Genomic DNA, 15,896 nt, shown 5'->3' on the forward strand with positions numbered 1-15,896 from the left:
ATAGAACGCTTATTTACATTCTATCTATGCATTTTGACATTCCACCAATGTGATCTGCTTCAATTTGACTCATTTTACAAAGATGCTTATTTCTGGAGTGAACATGCAGTTCTACTCAAGAGTAAGCAAGTAAGCGAAATAAAGCCATGGAACGCTTATTTGCCTTCTATCTATGCATTCTGACACTCCAACAATGTTTTCTGCTTCAATTTGGGTCATTTCACAAAGGTGCTCATTTCTTGAGTGAATATGCAGTTCTACTCAAGAGTAAGCAACTAAGCGAAATAAAGCCATAGAACGCTTATTTGCCTTCTATCTATGCATTCTGACACTCCAACAATGTTTTCTGCTTCAATTTGGCTCATTTTACAAAGATGCTTATTTCTGGGGTGAACATGCAGTTCTACTCAAGAGTAAGCAACTAAGCGAAATAAAGCCACGAAACGCTTATTTGCCTTTTATCTATGCATTCTGACACTCCAACAATGTTTTCTGCTTCAATTTGGCTCATTTTACAAAGATGCTTATTTCTGGCGTGAACATGCAATTCTACTCAAGAGTAAGCGACGAAGCGAAATAAAGCCATGGAACGCTTATTTGCCTTCTATCTATGCATTCTGACACTCCAACAATGTTTTCTGCTTCAATTTGGCTCATTTTACAAAGATGCTTATTTCTGGCGTGAACATGCAGTTCTACTCAAGAGTAAGAAACTAAGCGAAATAAAGCCATAGAACGCTTATTTACATTCTATCTATGCATTCTGACACTCCACTAATGTGATCTGCTTCAATTTGACTCATTTTACAAAGATGCTTATTTCTGGCGTGAACATGCAGTTCTACTCAAGAGTAAGCAAGTAAGCGAAATAAAGCCATGGAACGCTTATTTGCCTTCTATCTATGCATTCTGACACTCCAACAATGTTTTCTGCTTCAATTTGGGTCGTTTCACAAAGGTGCTCATTTCTTGAGTGAATATGCAGTTCTACTCAAGAGTAAGCAACTAAGCGAAATAAAGCCATAGAACGCTTATTTGCCTTCTATCTATGCATTCTGACACTCCAACAATGTTTTCTGCTTCAATTTGGCTCATTTTACAAAGATGCTTATTTCTGGCGTGAACATGCAGTTCTACTCAAGAGTAAGCAACTAAGCGAAATAAAGCCACGGAACGCTTATTTTCCTTCTATCTATACATTCTGACACTCCAACAATGTGTTTTGCTTCACTTTGACTCATTTTACAAAGGTGCTTATTCCTGGAGTGAATATGCAGTTCTACTCAAGAGTAAGCAACTAAGCGAAATAAAGCCATGGAACGCTTATTTGCCTTCGATCTATGCATTCTGACACTCCAACAATGTGTTCTGCTTCAATTTGGCTCATTTTACAAAGATGCTTATTTCTGGCGTGAACATGCAGTTCTACTCAAGAGTAAGCAACTAAGCGAAATAAAGCCATGGAACGCTTATTTGCCTTCTATCTATGCATTCTGACACTCCAACAATGTTTTCTGCTTCAATTTGGCTAATTTTACAAAGATGCTTATTTCTGGCGTGAACATGCAGTTCTACTCAAGAGTAAGCAACTAAGCGAAATAAAGCCATAGAACGCTTATTTACATTCTATCTATGCATTTTGACATTCCACCAATGTGATCTGCTTCAATTTGACTCATTTTACAAAGATGCTTATTTCTGGAGTGAACATGCAGTTCTACTCAAGAGTAAGCAAGTAAGCGAAATAAAGCCATGGAACGCTTATTTGCCTTCTATCTATGCATTCTGACACTCCAACAATGTTTTCTGCTTCAATTTGGGTCATTTCACAAAGGTGCTCATTTCTTGAGTGAATATGCAGTTCTACTCAAGAGTAAGCAACGAAGCGAAATAAAGCCATAGAACGCTTATTTGCCTTCTATCTATGCATTCTGACACTCCAACAATGTTTTCTGCTTCAATTTGGCTCATTTTACAAAGATGCTTTTTTCTGGCGTGAACATGCAGTTCTACTCAAGAGTAAGCAACTAAGCGAAATAAAGCCACGAAACGCTTATTTGCCTTTTATCTATGCATTCTGACACTCCAACAATGTTTTCTGCTTCAATTTGGCTCATTTTACAAAGATGCTTATTTCTGGCGTGAACATGCAATTCTACTCAAGAGTAAGCGACGAAGCGAAATAAAGCCATGGAACGCTTATTTGCCTTCTATCTATGCATTCTGACACTCCAACAATGTTTTCTGCTTCAATTTGGCTCATTTTACAAAGATGCTTATTTCTGGCGTGAACATGCAGTTCTACTCAAGAGTAAGAAACTAAGCGAAATAAAGCCATAGAACGCTTATTTACATTCTATCTATGCATTCTGACACTCCACTAATGTGATCTGCTTCAATTTGACTCATTTTACAAAGATGCTTATTTCTGGCGTGAACATGCAGTTCTACTCAAGAGTAAGCAAGTAAGCGAAATAAAGCCATGGAACGCTTATTTGCCTTCTATCTATGCATTCTGACACTCCAACAATGTTTTCTGCTTCAATTTGGGTCGTTTCACAAAGGTGCTCATTTCTTGAGTGAATATGCAGTTCTACTCAAGAGTAAGCAACTAAGCGAAATAAAGCCATAGAACGCTTATTTGCCTTCTATCTATGCATTCTGACACTCCAACAATGTTTTCTGCTTCAATTTGGCTCATTTTACAAAGATGCTTATTTCTGGCGTGAACATGCAGTTCTACTCAAGAGTAAGCAACTAAGCGAAATAAAGCCACGGAACGCTTATTTTCCTTCTATCTATACATTCTGACACTCCAACAATGTTTTCTGCTTCAATTTGGCTCATTTTACAAAGATGCTTATTTCTGGCGTGAACATGCAGTTCTACTCAAGAGTAAGCAACTAAGCGAAATAAAGCCATGGAACGCTTATTTGCCTTCGATCTATGCATTCTGACACTCCAACAATGTGTTCTGCTTCAATTTGGCTCATTTTACAAAGATGCTTATTTCTGGCGTGAACATGCAGTTCTACTCAAGAGTAAGCAACTAAGCGAAATAAAGCCATGGAACGCTTATTTGCCTTCTATCTATGCATTCTGACACTCCAACAATGTTTTCTGCTTCAATTTGGCTAATTTTACAAAGATGCTTATTTCTGGCGTGAATATGCAGTTCTACTCAAGAGTAAGCAACTAAGCGAAATAAAGCCATAGAACGCTTATTTACATTCTATCTATGCATTCTGACACTCCACCAATGTGATCTGCTTCAATTTGACTCATTTTACAAAGATGCTTATTTCTGGAGTGAACATGCAGTTCTACTCAAGAGTAAGCAAGTAAGCGAAATAAAGCCATGGAACGCTTATTTGCCTTCTATCTATGCATTCTGACACTCCAACAATGTTTTCTGCTTCAATTTGGCTCATTTTACAAAGATGCTTATTTCTGGCGTGAACATGCAATTCTACTCAAGAGTAAGCAACTAAGCGAAATAAAGCCAAGGAACGCTTATTTGCTTTCTATCTATGCATTCTGACACTCCAACAATGTTTTCTGCTTCAATTTGGCTCATTTTACAAAGATGCTTATTTCTGGCGTGAACATGCAGTTCTACTCAAGAGTAAGCAACTAAGCGAAATAAAGCCATAGAACGCTTATTTACATTCTATCTCTGCATTCTGACACTCCACGAATGTGATCTGCTTCAATTTGACTCATTTTACAAAGATGCTTATTTCTGGAGTGAACATGCAGTTCTACTCAAGAGTAAGCAAGTAAGCGAAATAAAGCCATGGAACGCTTATTTGCCTTCTATCTATGCATTCTGACACTCTAACAATGTTTTCTGCTTCAATTTGGCTCATTTTACAAAGATGCTTATTTCTGGCGTGAACATGCAGTTCTACTCAAGAGTAAGAAACTAAGCGAAATAAAGCCATAGAACGCTTATTTACATTCTATCTCTGCATTCTGACACTCCACGAATGTGATCTGCTTCAATTTGACTCATTTTACAAAGATGCTTATTTCTGGAGTGAACATGCAGTTCTACTCAAGAGTAAGCAAGTAAGCGAAATAAAGCCATGGAACGCTTATTTGCCTTCGATCTATGCATTCTGACACTCCAACAATGTTTTCTGCTTCAATTTGGGTCGTTTAACAAAGGTGCTCATTTCTTGAGTGAATATGCAGTTCTACTCAAGAGTAAGCAACTAAGCGAAATAAAGCCATAGAACGCTTATTTGCCTTCTATCTATGCATTCTGACACTCCAACAATGTTTTCTGCTTCAATTTGGCTCATTTTACAAAGATGCTTATTTCTGGCGTGAACATGCAGTTCTACTCAAGAGTAAGCAACTAAGCGAAATAAAGCCACGGAACGCTTATTTTCCTTCTATCTATACATTCTGACACTCCAACAATGTGTTTTGCTTCACTTTGACTCATTTTACAAAGGTGCTTATTCCTGGAGTGAATATGCAGTTCTACTCAAGAGTAAGCAACTAAGCGAAATAAAGCCATGGAACGCTTATTTGCCTTCGATCTATGCATTCTGACACTCCAACAATGTGTTCTGCTTCAATTTGGCTCATTTTACAAAGATGCTTATTTCTGGAGTGAACATGCAGTTCTACTCAAGAGTAAGCAAGTAAGCGAAATAAAGCCATGGAACGCTTATTTGCCTTCGATCTATGCATTCTGACACTCCAACAATGTTTTCTGCTTCAATTTGGCTCATTTTACAAAGATGCTTATTTCTGGCGTGAACATGCAATTCTACTCAAGAGTAAGCAACTAAGCGAAATAAAGCCATGGAACGCTTATTTGCCTTCTATCTATGCATTCTGACACTCCAACAATGTTTTCTGCTTCAATTTGGCTCATTTTACAAAGATGCTTATTTCTGGCGTGAACATGCAATTCTACTCAAGAGTAAGCAACTAAGCGAAATAAAGCCAAGGAACGCTTATTTGCCTTCTATCTATGCATTCTGACACTCCAACAATGTTTTCTGCTTCAATTTGGCTCATTTTACAAAGATGCTTATTTCTGGCGTGAACATGCAGTTCTACTCAAGAGTAAGCAACTAAGCGAAATAAAGCCATAGAACGCTTATTTACATTCTATCTCTGCATTCTGACACTCCACGAATGTGATCTGCTTCAATTTGACTCATTTTACAAAGATGCTTATTTCTGGAGTGAACATGCAGTTCTACTCAAGAGTAAGCAAGTAAGCGAAATAAAGCCATGGAACGCTTATTTGCCTTCTATCTATGCATTCTGACACTCTAACAATGTTTTCTGCTTCAATTTGGCTCATTTTACAAAGATGCTTATTTCTGGCGTGAACATGCAGTTCTACTCAAGAGTAAGAAACTAAGCGAAATAAAGCCACGAAACGCTTATTTGCCTTTTATCTATGCATTCTGACACTCCAACAATGTTTTCTGCTTCAATTTGGCTCATTTTACAAAGATGCTTATTTCTGGCGTGAACATGCAATTCTACTCAAGAGTAAGCGACGAAGCGAAATAAAGCCATGGAACGCTTATTTGCCTTCTATCTATGCATTCTGACACTCCAACAATGTTTTCTGCTTCAATTTGGGTCGTTTCACAAAGGTGCTCATTTCTTGAGTGAATATGCAGTTCTACTCAAGAGTAAGCAACTAAGCGAAATAAAGCCATAGAACGCTTATTTGCCTTCTATCTATGCATTCTGACACTCCAACAATGTTTTCTGCTTCAATTTGGCTCATTTTACAAAGATGCTTATTTCTGGCGTGAACATGCAGTTCTACTCAAGAGTAAGCAACTAAGCGAAATAAAGCCACGGAACGCTTATTTTCCTTCTATCTATACATTCTGACACTCCAACAATGTGTTTTGCTTCACTTTGACTCATTTTACAAAGGTGCTTATTCCTGGAGTGAATATGCAGTTCTACTCAAGAGTAAGCAACTAAGCGAAATAAAGCCATGGAACGCTTATTTGCCTTCGATCTATGCATTCTGACACTCCAACAATGTGTTCTGCTTCAATTTGGCTCATTTCACAAAGATGCTTATTTCTGGCGTGAACATGCAGTTCTACTCAAGAGTAAGCAACTAAGCGAAATAAAGCCATAGAACGCTTATTTACATTCTATCTATGCATTCTGACACTCCACCAATGTGATCTGCTTCAATTTGACTCATTTTACAAAGATGCTTATTTCTGGAGTGAACATGCAGTTCTACTCAAGAGTAAGCAAGTAAGCGAAATAAAGCCATGGAACGCTTATTTGCCTTCTATCTATGCATTCTGACACTCCAACAATGTTTTCTGCTTCAATTTGGCTCATTTTACAAAGATGCTTATTTCTGGCGTGAACATGCAATTCTACTCAAGAGTAAGCAACTAAGCGAAATAAAGCCATGGAACGCTTATTTGCCTTCTATCTATGCATTCTGACACTCCAACAATGTTTTCTGCTTCAATTTGGCTCATTTTACAAAGATGCTTATTTCTGGCGTGAACATGCAATTCTACTCAAGAGTAAGCAACTAAGCGAAATAAAGCCAAGGAACGCTTATTTGCCTTCTATCTATGCATTCTGACACTCCAACAATGTTTTCTGCTTCAATTTGGCTCATTTTACAAAGATGCTTATTTCTGGCGTGAACATGCAGTTCTACTCAAGAGTAAGCAACTAAGCGAAATAAAGCCATAGAACGCTTATTTACATTCTATCTCTGCATTCTGACACTCCACGAATGTGATCTGCTTCAATTTGACTCATTTTACAAAGATGCTTATTTCTGGAGTGAACATGCAGTTCTACTCAAGAGTAAGCAAGTAAGCGAAATAAAGCCATGGAACGCTTATTTGCCTTCTATCTATGCATTCTGACACTCCACCAATGTTTTCTGCTTCAATTTGGCTCATTTTACAAAGATGCTTATTTCTGGCGTGAACATGCAGTTCTACTCAAGAGTAAGAAACTAAGCGAAATAAAGCCATAGAACGCTTATTTACATTCTATCTCTGCATTCTGACACTCCACGAATGTGATCTGCTTCAATTTGACTCATTTTACAAAGATGCTTATTTCTGGAGTGAACATGCAGTTCTACTCAAGAGTAAGCAAGTAAGCGAAATAAAGCCATGGAACGCTTATTTGCCTTCTATCTATGCATTCTGACACTCCAACAATGTTTTCTGCTTCAATTTGGGTCGTTTCACAAAGGTGCTCATTTCTTGAGTGAATATGCAGTTCTACTCAAGAGTAAGCAACTAAGCGAAATAAAGCCATAGAACGCTTATTTGCCTTCTATCTATGCATTCTGACACTCCAACAATGTTTTCTGCTTCAATTTGGCTCATTTTACAAAGATGCTTATTTCTGGCGTGAACATGCAGTTCTACTCAAGAGTAAGCAAGTAAGCGAAATAAAGCCATGGAACGCTTATTTGCCTTCTATCTATGCATTCTGACACTCCAACAATGTTTTCTGCTTCAATTTGGCTCATTTTACAAAGATGCTTATTTCTGGCGTGAACATGCAATTCTACTCAAGAGTAAGCAACTAAGCGAAATAAAGCCATGGAACGCTTATTTGCCTTCTATCTATGCATTCTGACACTCCAACAATGTTTTCTGCTTCAATTTGGCTCATTTTACAAAGATGCTTATTTCTGGCGTGAACATGCAATTCTACTCAAGAGTAAGCAACTAAGCGAAATAAAGCCAAGGAACGCTTATTTGCCTTCTATCTATGCATTCTGACACTCCAACAATGTTTTCTGCTTCAATTTGGCTCATTTTACAAAGATGCTTATTTCTGGCGTGAACATGCAGTTCTACTCAAGAGTAAGCAACTAAGCGAAATAAAGCCATAGAACGCTTATTTACATTCTATCTCTGCATTCTGACACTCCACGAATGTGATCTGCTTCAATTTGACTCATTTTACAAAGATGCTTATTTCTGGAGTGAACATGCAGTTCTACTCAAGAGTAAGCAAGTAAGCGAAATAAAGCCATGGAACGCTTATTTGCCTTCTATCTATGCATTCTGACACTCTAACAATGTTTTCTGCTTCAATTTGGCTCATTTTACAAAGATGCTTATTTCTGGCGTGAACATGCAGTTCTACTCAAGAGTAAGAAACTAAGCGAAATAAAGCCATAGAACGCTTATTTACATTCTATCTCTGCATTCTGACACTCCACGAATGTGATCTGCTTCAATTTGACTCATTTTACAAAGATGCTTATTTCTGGAGTGAACATGCAGTTCTACTCAAGAGTAAGCAAGTACGCGAAATAAAGCCATGGAACGCTTATTTGCCTTCGATCTATGCATTCTGACACTCCAACAATGTTTTCTGCTTTAATTTGGGTCGTTTCACAAAGGTGCTCATTTCTTGAGTGAATATGCAGTTCTACTCAAGAGTAAGCAACTAAGCGAAATAAAGCCATAGAACGCTTATTTGCCTTCTATCTATGCATTCTGACACTCCAACAATGTTTTCTGCTTCAATTTGGCTCATTTTACAAAGATGCTTATTTCTGGCGTGAACATGCAGTTCTACTCAAGAGTAAGCAACTAAGCGAAATAAAGCCACGGAACGCTTATTTTCCTTCTATCTATACATTCTGACACTCCAACAATGTGTTTTGCTTCACTTTGACTCATTTTACAAAGGTGCTTATTCCTGGAGTGAATATGCAGTTCTACTCAAGAGTAAGCAACTAAGCGAAATAAAGCCATGGAACGCTTATTTGCCTTCGATCTATGCATTCTGACACTCCAACAATGTGTTCTGCTTCAATTTGGCTCATTTTACAAAGATGCTTATTTCTGGCGTGAACATGCAGTTCTACTCAAGAGTAAGCAACTAAGAGAAATAAAGCCATAGAACGCTTATTTACATTCTATCTATGCATTCTGACACTCCACCAATGTGATCTGCTTCAATTTGACTCATTTTACAAAGATGCTTATTTCTGGAGTGAACATGCAGTTCTACTCAAGAGTAAGCAAGTAAGCGAAATAAAGCCATGGAACGCTTATTTGCCTTCTATCTATGCATTCTGACACTCCAACAATGTTTTCTGCTTCAATTTGGCTCATTTTACAAAGATGCTTATTTCTTGCGTGAACATGCAATTCTACTCAAGAGTAAGCAACTAAGCGAAATAAAGCCATGGAACGCTTATTTGCCTTCTATCTATGCATTCTGACACTCCAACAATGTTTTCTGCTTCAATTTGGCTCATTTTACAAAGATGCTTATTTCTGGCGTGAACATGCAATTCTACTCAAGAGTAAGCAACTAAGCGAAATAAAGCCAAGGAACGCTTATTTGCCTTCTATCTATGCATTCTGACACTCCAACAATGTTTTCTGCTTCAATTTGGCTCATTTTACAAAGATGCTTATTTCTGGCGTGAACATGCAGTTCTACTCAAGAGTAAGCAACTAAGCGAAATAAAGCCATAGAACGCTTATTTACATTCTATCTCTGCATTCTGACACTCCACGAATGTGATCTGCTTCAATTTGACTCATTTTACAAAGATGCTTATTTCTGGAGTGAACATGCAGTTCTACTCAAGAGTAAGCAAGTAAGCGAAATAAAGCCATGGAACGCTTATTTGCCTCCTATCTATGCATTCTGACACTCCAACAATGTTTTCTGCTTCAATTTGGCTCATTTTACAAAGATGCTTATTTCTGGCGTGAACATGCAGTTCTACTCAAGAGTAAGAAACTAAGCGAAATAAAGCCATAGAACGCTTATTTACATTCTATCTCTGCATTCTGACACTCCACGAATGTGATCTGCTTCAATTTGGGTCGTTTCACAAAGGTGCTCATTTCTTGAGTGAATATGCAGTTCTACTCAAGAGTAAGCAACTAAGCGAAATAAAGCCATAGAACGCTTATTTGCCTTCTATCTATGCATTCTGACACTCCAACAATGTTTTCTGCTTCAATTTGGCTCATTTTACAAAGATGCTTATTTCTGGCGTGAACATGCAGTTCTACTCAAGAGTAAGCAACTAAGCGAAATAAAGCCACGGAACGCTTATTTTCCTTCTATCTATACATTCTGACACTCCAACAATGTGTTTTGCTTCACTTTGACTCATTTTACAAAGGTGCTTATTCCTGGAGTGAATATGCAGTTCTACTCAAGAGTAAGCAACTAAGCGAAATAAAGCCATGGAACGCTTATTTGCCTTCGATCTATGCATTCTGACACTCCAACAATGTGTTCTGCTTCAATTTGGCTCATTTTACAAAGATGCTTATTTCTGGCGTGAACATGCAGTTCTACTCAAGAGTAAGCAACTAAGAGAAATAAAGCCATAGAACGCTTATTTGCCTTCTATCTATGCATTCTGACACTCCAACAATGTTTTCTGCTTCAATTTGGCTCATTTTACAAAGATGCTTATTTCTGGCGTGAACATGCAGTTCTACTCAAGAGTAAGCAACTAAGCGAAATAAAGCCACGGAACGCTTATTTTCCTTCTATCTATACATTCTGACACTCCAACAATGTTTTCTGCTTCAATTTGGCTCATTTTACAAAGATGCTTATTTCTGGCGTGAACATGCAGTTCTACTCAAGAGTAAGCAACTAAGCGAAATAAAGCCATGGAACGCTTATTTGCCTTCGATCTATGCATTCTGACACTCCAACAATGTGTTCTGCTTCAATTTGGCTCATTTTACAAAGATGCTTATTTCTGGCGTGAACATGCAGTTCTACTCAAGAGTAAGCAACTAAGCGAAATAAAGCCATGGAACGCTTATTTGCCTTCTATCTATGCATTCTGACACTCCAACAATGTTTTCTGCTTCAATTTGGCTAATTTTACAAAGATGCTTATTTCTGGCGTGAATATGCAGTTCTACTCAAGAGTAAGCAACTAAGCGAAATAAAGCCATAGAACGCTTATTTACATTCTATCTATGCATTCTGACACTCCACCAATGTGATCTGCTTCAATTTGACTCATTTTACAAAGATGCTTATTTCTGGAGTGAACATGCAGTTCTACTCAAGAGTAAGCAAGTAAGCGAAATAAAGCCATGGAACGCTTATTTGCCTTCTATCTATGCATTCTGACACTCCAACAATGTTTTCTGCTTCAATTTGGCTCATTTTACAAAGATGCTTATTTCTGGCGTGAACATGCAATTCTACTCAAGAGTAAGCAACTAAGCGAAATAAAGCCAAGGAACGCTTATTTGCTTTCTATCTATGCATTCTGACACTCCAACAATGTTTTCTGCTTCAATTTGGCTCATTTTACAAAGATGCTTATTTCTGGCGTGAACATGCAGTTCTACTCAAGAGTAAGCAACTAAGCGAAATAAAGCCATAGAACGCTTATTTACATTCTATCTCTGCATTCTGACACTCCACGAATGTGATCTGCTTCAATTTGACTCATTTTACAAAGATGCTTATTTCTGGAGTGAACATGCAGTTCTACTCAAGAGTAAGCAAGTAAGCGAAATAAAGCCATGGAACGCTTATTTGCCTTCTATCTATGCATTCTGACACTCTAACAATGTTTTCTGCTTCAATTTGGCTCATTTTACAAAGATGCTTATTTCTGGCGTGAACATGCAGTTCTACTCAAGAGTAAGAAACTAAGCGAAATAAAGCCATAGAACGCTTATTTACATTCTATCTCTGCATTCTGACACTCCACGAATGTGATCTGCTTCAATTTGACTCATTTTACAAAGATGCTTATTTCTGGAGTGAACATGCAGTTCTACTCAAGAGTAAGCAAGTAAGCGAAATAAAGCCATGGAACGCTTATTTGCCTTCGATCTATGCATTCTGACACTCCAACAATGTTTTCTGCTTCAATTTGGGTCGTTTAACAAAGGTGCTCATTTCTTGAGTGAATATGCAGTTCTACTCAAGAGTAAGCAACTAAGCGAAATAAAGCCATAGAACGCTTATTTGCCTTCTATCTATGCATTCTGACACTCCAACAATGTTTTCTGCTTCAATTTGGCTCATTTTACAAAGATGCTTATTTCTGGCGTGAACATGCAGTTCTACTCAAGAGTAAGCAACTAAGCGAAATAAAGCCACGGAACGCTTATTTTCCTTCTATCTATACATTCTGACACTCCAACAATGTGTTTTGCTTCACTTTGACTCATTTTACAAAGGTGCTTATTCCTGGAGTGAATATGCAGTTCTACTCAAGAGTAAGCAACTAAGCGAAATAAAGCCATGGAACGCTTATTTGCCTTCGATCTATGCATTCTGACACTCCAACAATGTGTTCTGCTTCAATTTGGCTCATTTTACAAAGATGCTTATTTCTGGAGTGAACATGCAGTTCTACTCAAGAGTAAGCAAGTAAGCGAAATAAAGCCATGGAACGCTTATTTGCCTTCGATCTATGCATTCTGACACTCCAACAATGTTTTCTGCTTCAATTTGGCTCATTTTACAAAGATGCTTATTTCTGGCGTGAACATGCAATTCTACTCAAGAGTAAGCAACTAAGCGAAATAAAGCCATGGAACGCTTATTTGCCTTCTATCTATGCATTCTGACACTCCAACAATGTTTTCTGCTTCAATTTGGCTCATTTTACAAAGATGCTTATTTCTGGCGTGAACATGCAATTCTACTCAAGAGTAAGCAACTAAGCGAAATAAAGCCAAGGAACGCTTATTTGCCTTCTATCTATGCATTCTGACACTCCAACAATGTTTTCTGCTTCAATTTGGCTCATTTTACAAAGATGCTTATTTCTGGCGTGAACATGCAGTTCTACTCAAGAGTAAGCAACTAAGCGAAATAAAGCCATAGAACGCTTATTTACATTCTATCTCTGCATTCTGACACTGCACGAATGTGATCTGCTTCAATTTGACTCATTTTACAAAGATGCTTATTTCTGGAGTGAACATGCAGTTCTACTCAAGAGTAAGCAAGTAAGCGAAATAAAGCCATGGAACGCTTATTTGCCTTCTATCTATGCATTCTGACACTCTAACAATGTTTTCTGCTTCAATTTGGCTCATTTTACAAAGATGCTTATTTCTGGCGTGAACATGCAGTTCTACTCAAGAGTAAGAAACTAAGCGAAATAAAGCCACGAAACGCTTATTTGCCTTTTATCTATGCATTCTGACACTCCAACAATGTTTTCTGCTTCAATTTGGCTCATTTTACAAAGATGCTTATTTCTGGCGTGAACATGCAATTCTACTCAAGAGTAAGCGACGAAGCGAAATAAAGCCATGGAACGCTTATTTGCCTTCTATCTATGCATTCTGACACTCCAACAATGTTTTCTGCTTCAATTTGGGTCGTTTCACAAAGGTGCTCATTTCTTGAGTGAATATGCAGTTCTACTCAAGAGTAAGCAACTAAGCGAAATAAAGCCATAGAACGCTTATTTGCCTTCTATCTATGCATTCTGACACTCCAACAATGTTTTCTGCTTCAATTTGGCTCATTTTACAAAGATGCTTATTTCTGGCGTGAACATGCAGTTCTACTCAAGAGTAAGCAACTAAGCGAAATAAAGCCACGGAACGCTTATTTTCCTTCTATCTATACATTCTGACACTCCAACAATGTGTTTTGCTTCACTTTGACTCATTTTACAAAGGTGCTTATTCCTGGAGTGAATATGCAGTTCTACTCAAGAGTAAGCAACTAAGCGAAATAAAGCCATGGAACGCTTATTTGCCTTCGATCTATGCATTCTGACACTCCAACAATGTGTTCTGCTTCAATTTGGCTCATTTCACAAAGATGCTTATTTCTGGCGTGAACATGCAGTTCTACTCAAGAGTAAGCAACTAAGCGAAATAAAGCCATAGAACGCTTATTTACATTCTATCTATGCATTCTGACACTCCACCAATGTGATCTGCTTCAATTTGACTCATTTTACAAAGATGCTTATTTCTGGAGTGAACATGCAGTTCTACTCAAGAGTAAGCAAGTAAGCGAAATAAAGCCATGGAACGCTTATTTGCCTTCTATCTATGCATTCTGACACTCCAACAATGTTTTCTGCTTCAATTTGGCTCATTTTACAAAGATGCTTATTTCTGGCGTGAACATGCAATTCTACTCAAGAGTAAGCAACTAAGCGAAATAAAGCCATGGAACGCTTATTTGCCTTCTATCTATGCATTCTGACACTCCAACAATGTTTTCTGCTTCAATTTGGCTCATTTTACAAAGATGCTTATTTCTGGCGTGAACATGCAATTCTACTCAAGAGTAAGCAACTAAGCGAAATAAAGCCAAGGAACGCTTATTTGCCTTCTATCTATGCATTCTGACACTCCAACAATGTTTTCTGCTTCAATTTGGCTCATTTTACAAAGATGCTTATTTCTGGCGTGAACATGCAGTTCTACTCAAGAGTAAGCAACTAAGCGAAATAAAGCCATAGAACGCTTATTTACATTCTATCTCTGCATTCTGACACTCCACGAATGTGATCTGCTTCAATTTGACTCATTTTACAAAGATGCTTATTTCTGGAGTGAACATGCAGTTCTACTCAAGAGTAAGCAAGTAAGCGAAATAAAGCCATGGAACGCTTATTTGCCTTCTATCTATGCATTCTGACACTCCACCAATGTTTTCTGCTTCAATTTGGCTCATTTTACAAAGATGCTTATTTCTGGCGTGAACATGCAGTTCTACTCAAGAGTAAGAAACTAAGCGAAATAAAGCCATAGAACGCTTATTTACATTCTATCTCTGCATTCTGACACTCCACGAATGTGATCTGCTTCAATTTGACTCATTTTACAAAGATGCTTATTTCTGGAGTGAACATGCAGTTCTACTCAAGAGTAAGCAAGTAAGCGAAATAAAGCCATGGAACGCTTATTTGCCTTCTATCTATGCATTCTGACACTCCAACAATGTTTTCTGCTTCAATTTGGGTCGTTTCACAAAGGTGCTCATTTCTTGAGTGAATATGCAGTTCTACTCAAGAGTAAGCAACTAAGCGAAATAAAGCCATAGAACGCTTATTTGCCTTCTATCTATGCATTCTGACACTCCAACAATGTTTTCTGCTTCAATTTGGCTCATTTTACAAAGATGCTTATTTCTGGCGTGAACATGCAGTTCTACTCAAGAGTAAGCAAGTAAGCGAAATAAAGCCATGGAACGCTTATTTGCCTTCTATCTATGCATTCTGACACTCCAACAATGTTTTCTGCTTCAATTTGGCTCATTTTACAAAGATGCTTATTTCTGGCGTGAACATGCAATTCTACTCAAGAGTAAGCAACTAAGCGAAATAAAGCCATGGAACGCTTATTTGCCTTCTATCTATGCATTCTGACACTCCAACAATGTTTTCTGCTTCAATTTGGCTCATTTTACAAAGATGCTTATTTCTGGCGTGAACATGCAATTCTACTCAAGAGTAAGCAACTAAGCGAAATAAAGCCAAGGAACGCTTATTTGCCTTCTATCTATGCATTCTGACACTCCAACAATGTTTTCTGCTTCAATTTGGCTCATTTTACAAAGATGCTTATTTCTGGCGTGAACATGCAGTTCTACTCAAGAGTAAGCAACTAAGCGAAATAAAGCCATAGAACGCTTATTTACATTCTATCTCTGCATTCTGACACTCCACGAATGTGATCTGCTTCAATTTGACTCATTTTACAAAGATGCTTATTTCTGGAGTGAACATGCAGTTCTACTCAAGAGTAAGCAAGTAAGCGAAATAAAGCCATGGAACGCTTATTTGCCTTCTATCTATGCATTCTGACACTCTAACAATGTTTTCTGCTTCAATTTGGCTCATTTTACAAAGATGCTTATTTCTGGCGTGAACATGCAGTTCTACTCAAGAGTAAGAA

This window comes from Zootoca vivipara, chromosome 16 (genome assembly GCF_963506605.1).
Source record: "Zootoca vivipara chromosome 16, rZooViv1.1, whole genome shotgun sequence".
Lineage (NCBI taxonomy): Eukaryota > Metazoa > Chordata > Lepidosauria > Squamata > Lacertidae > Zootoca > Zootoca vivipara.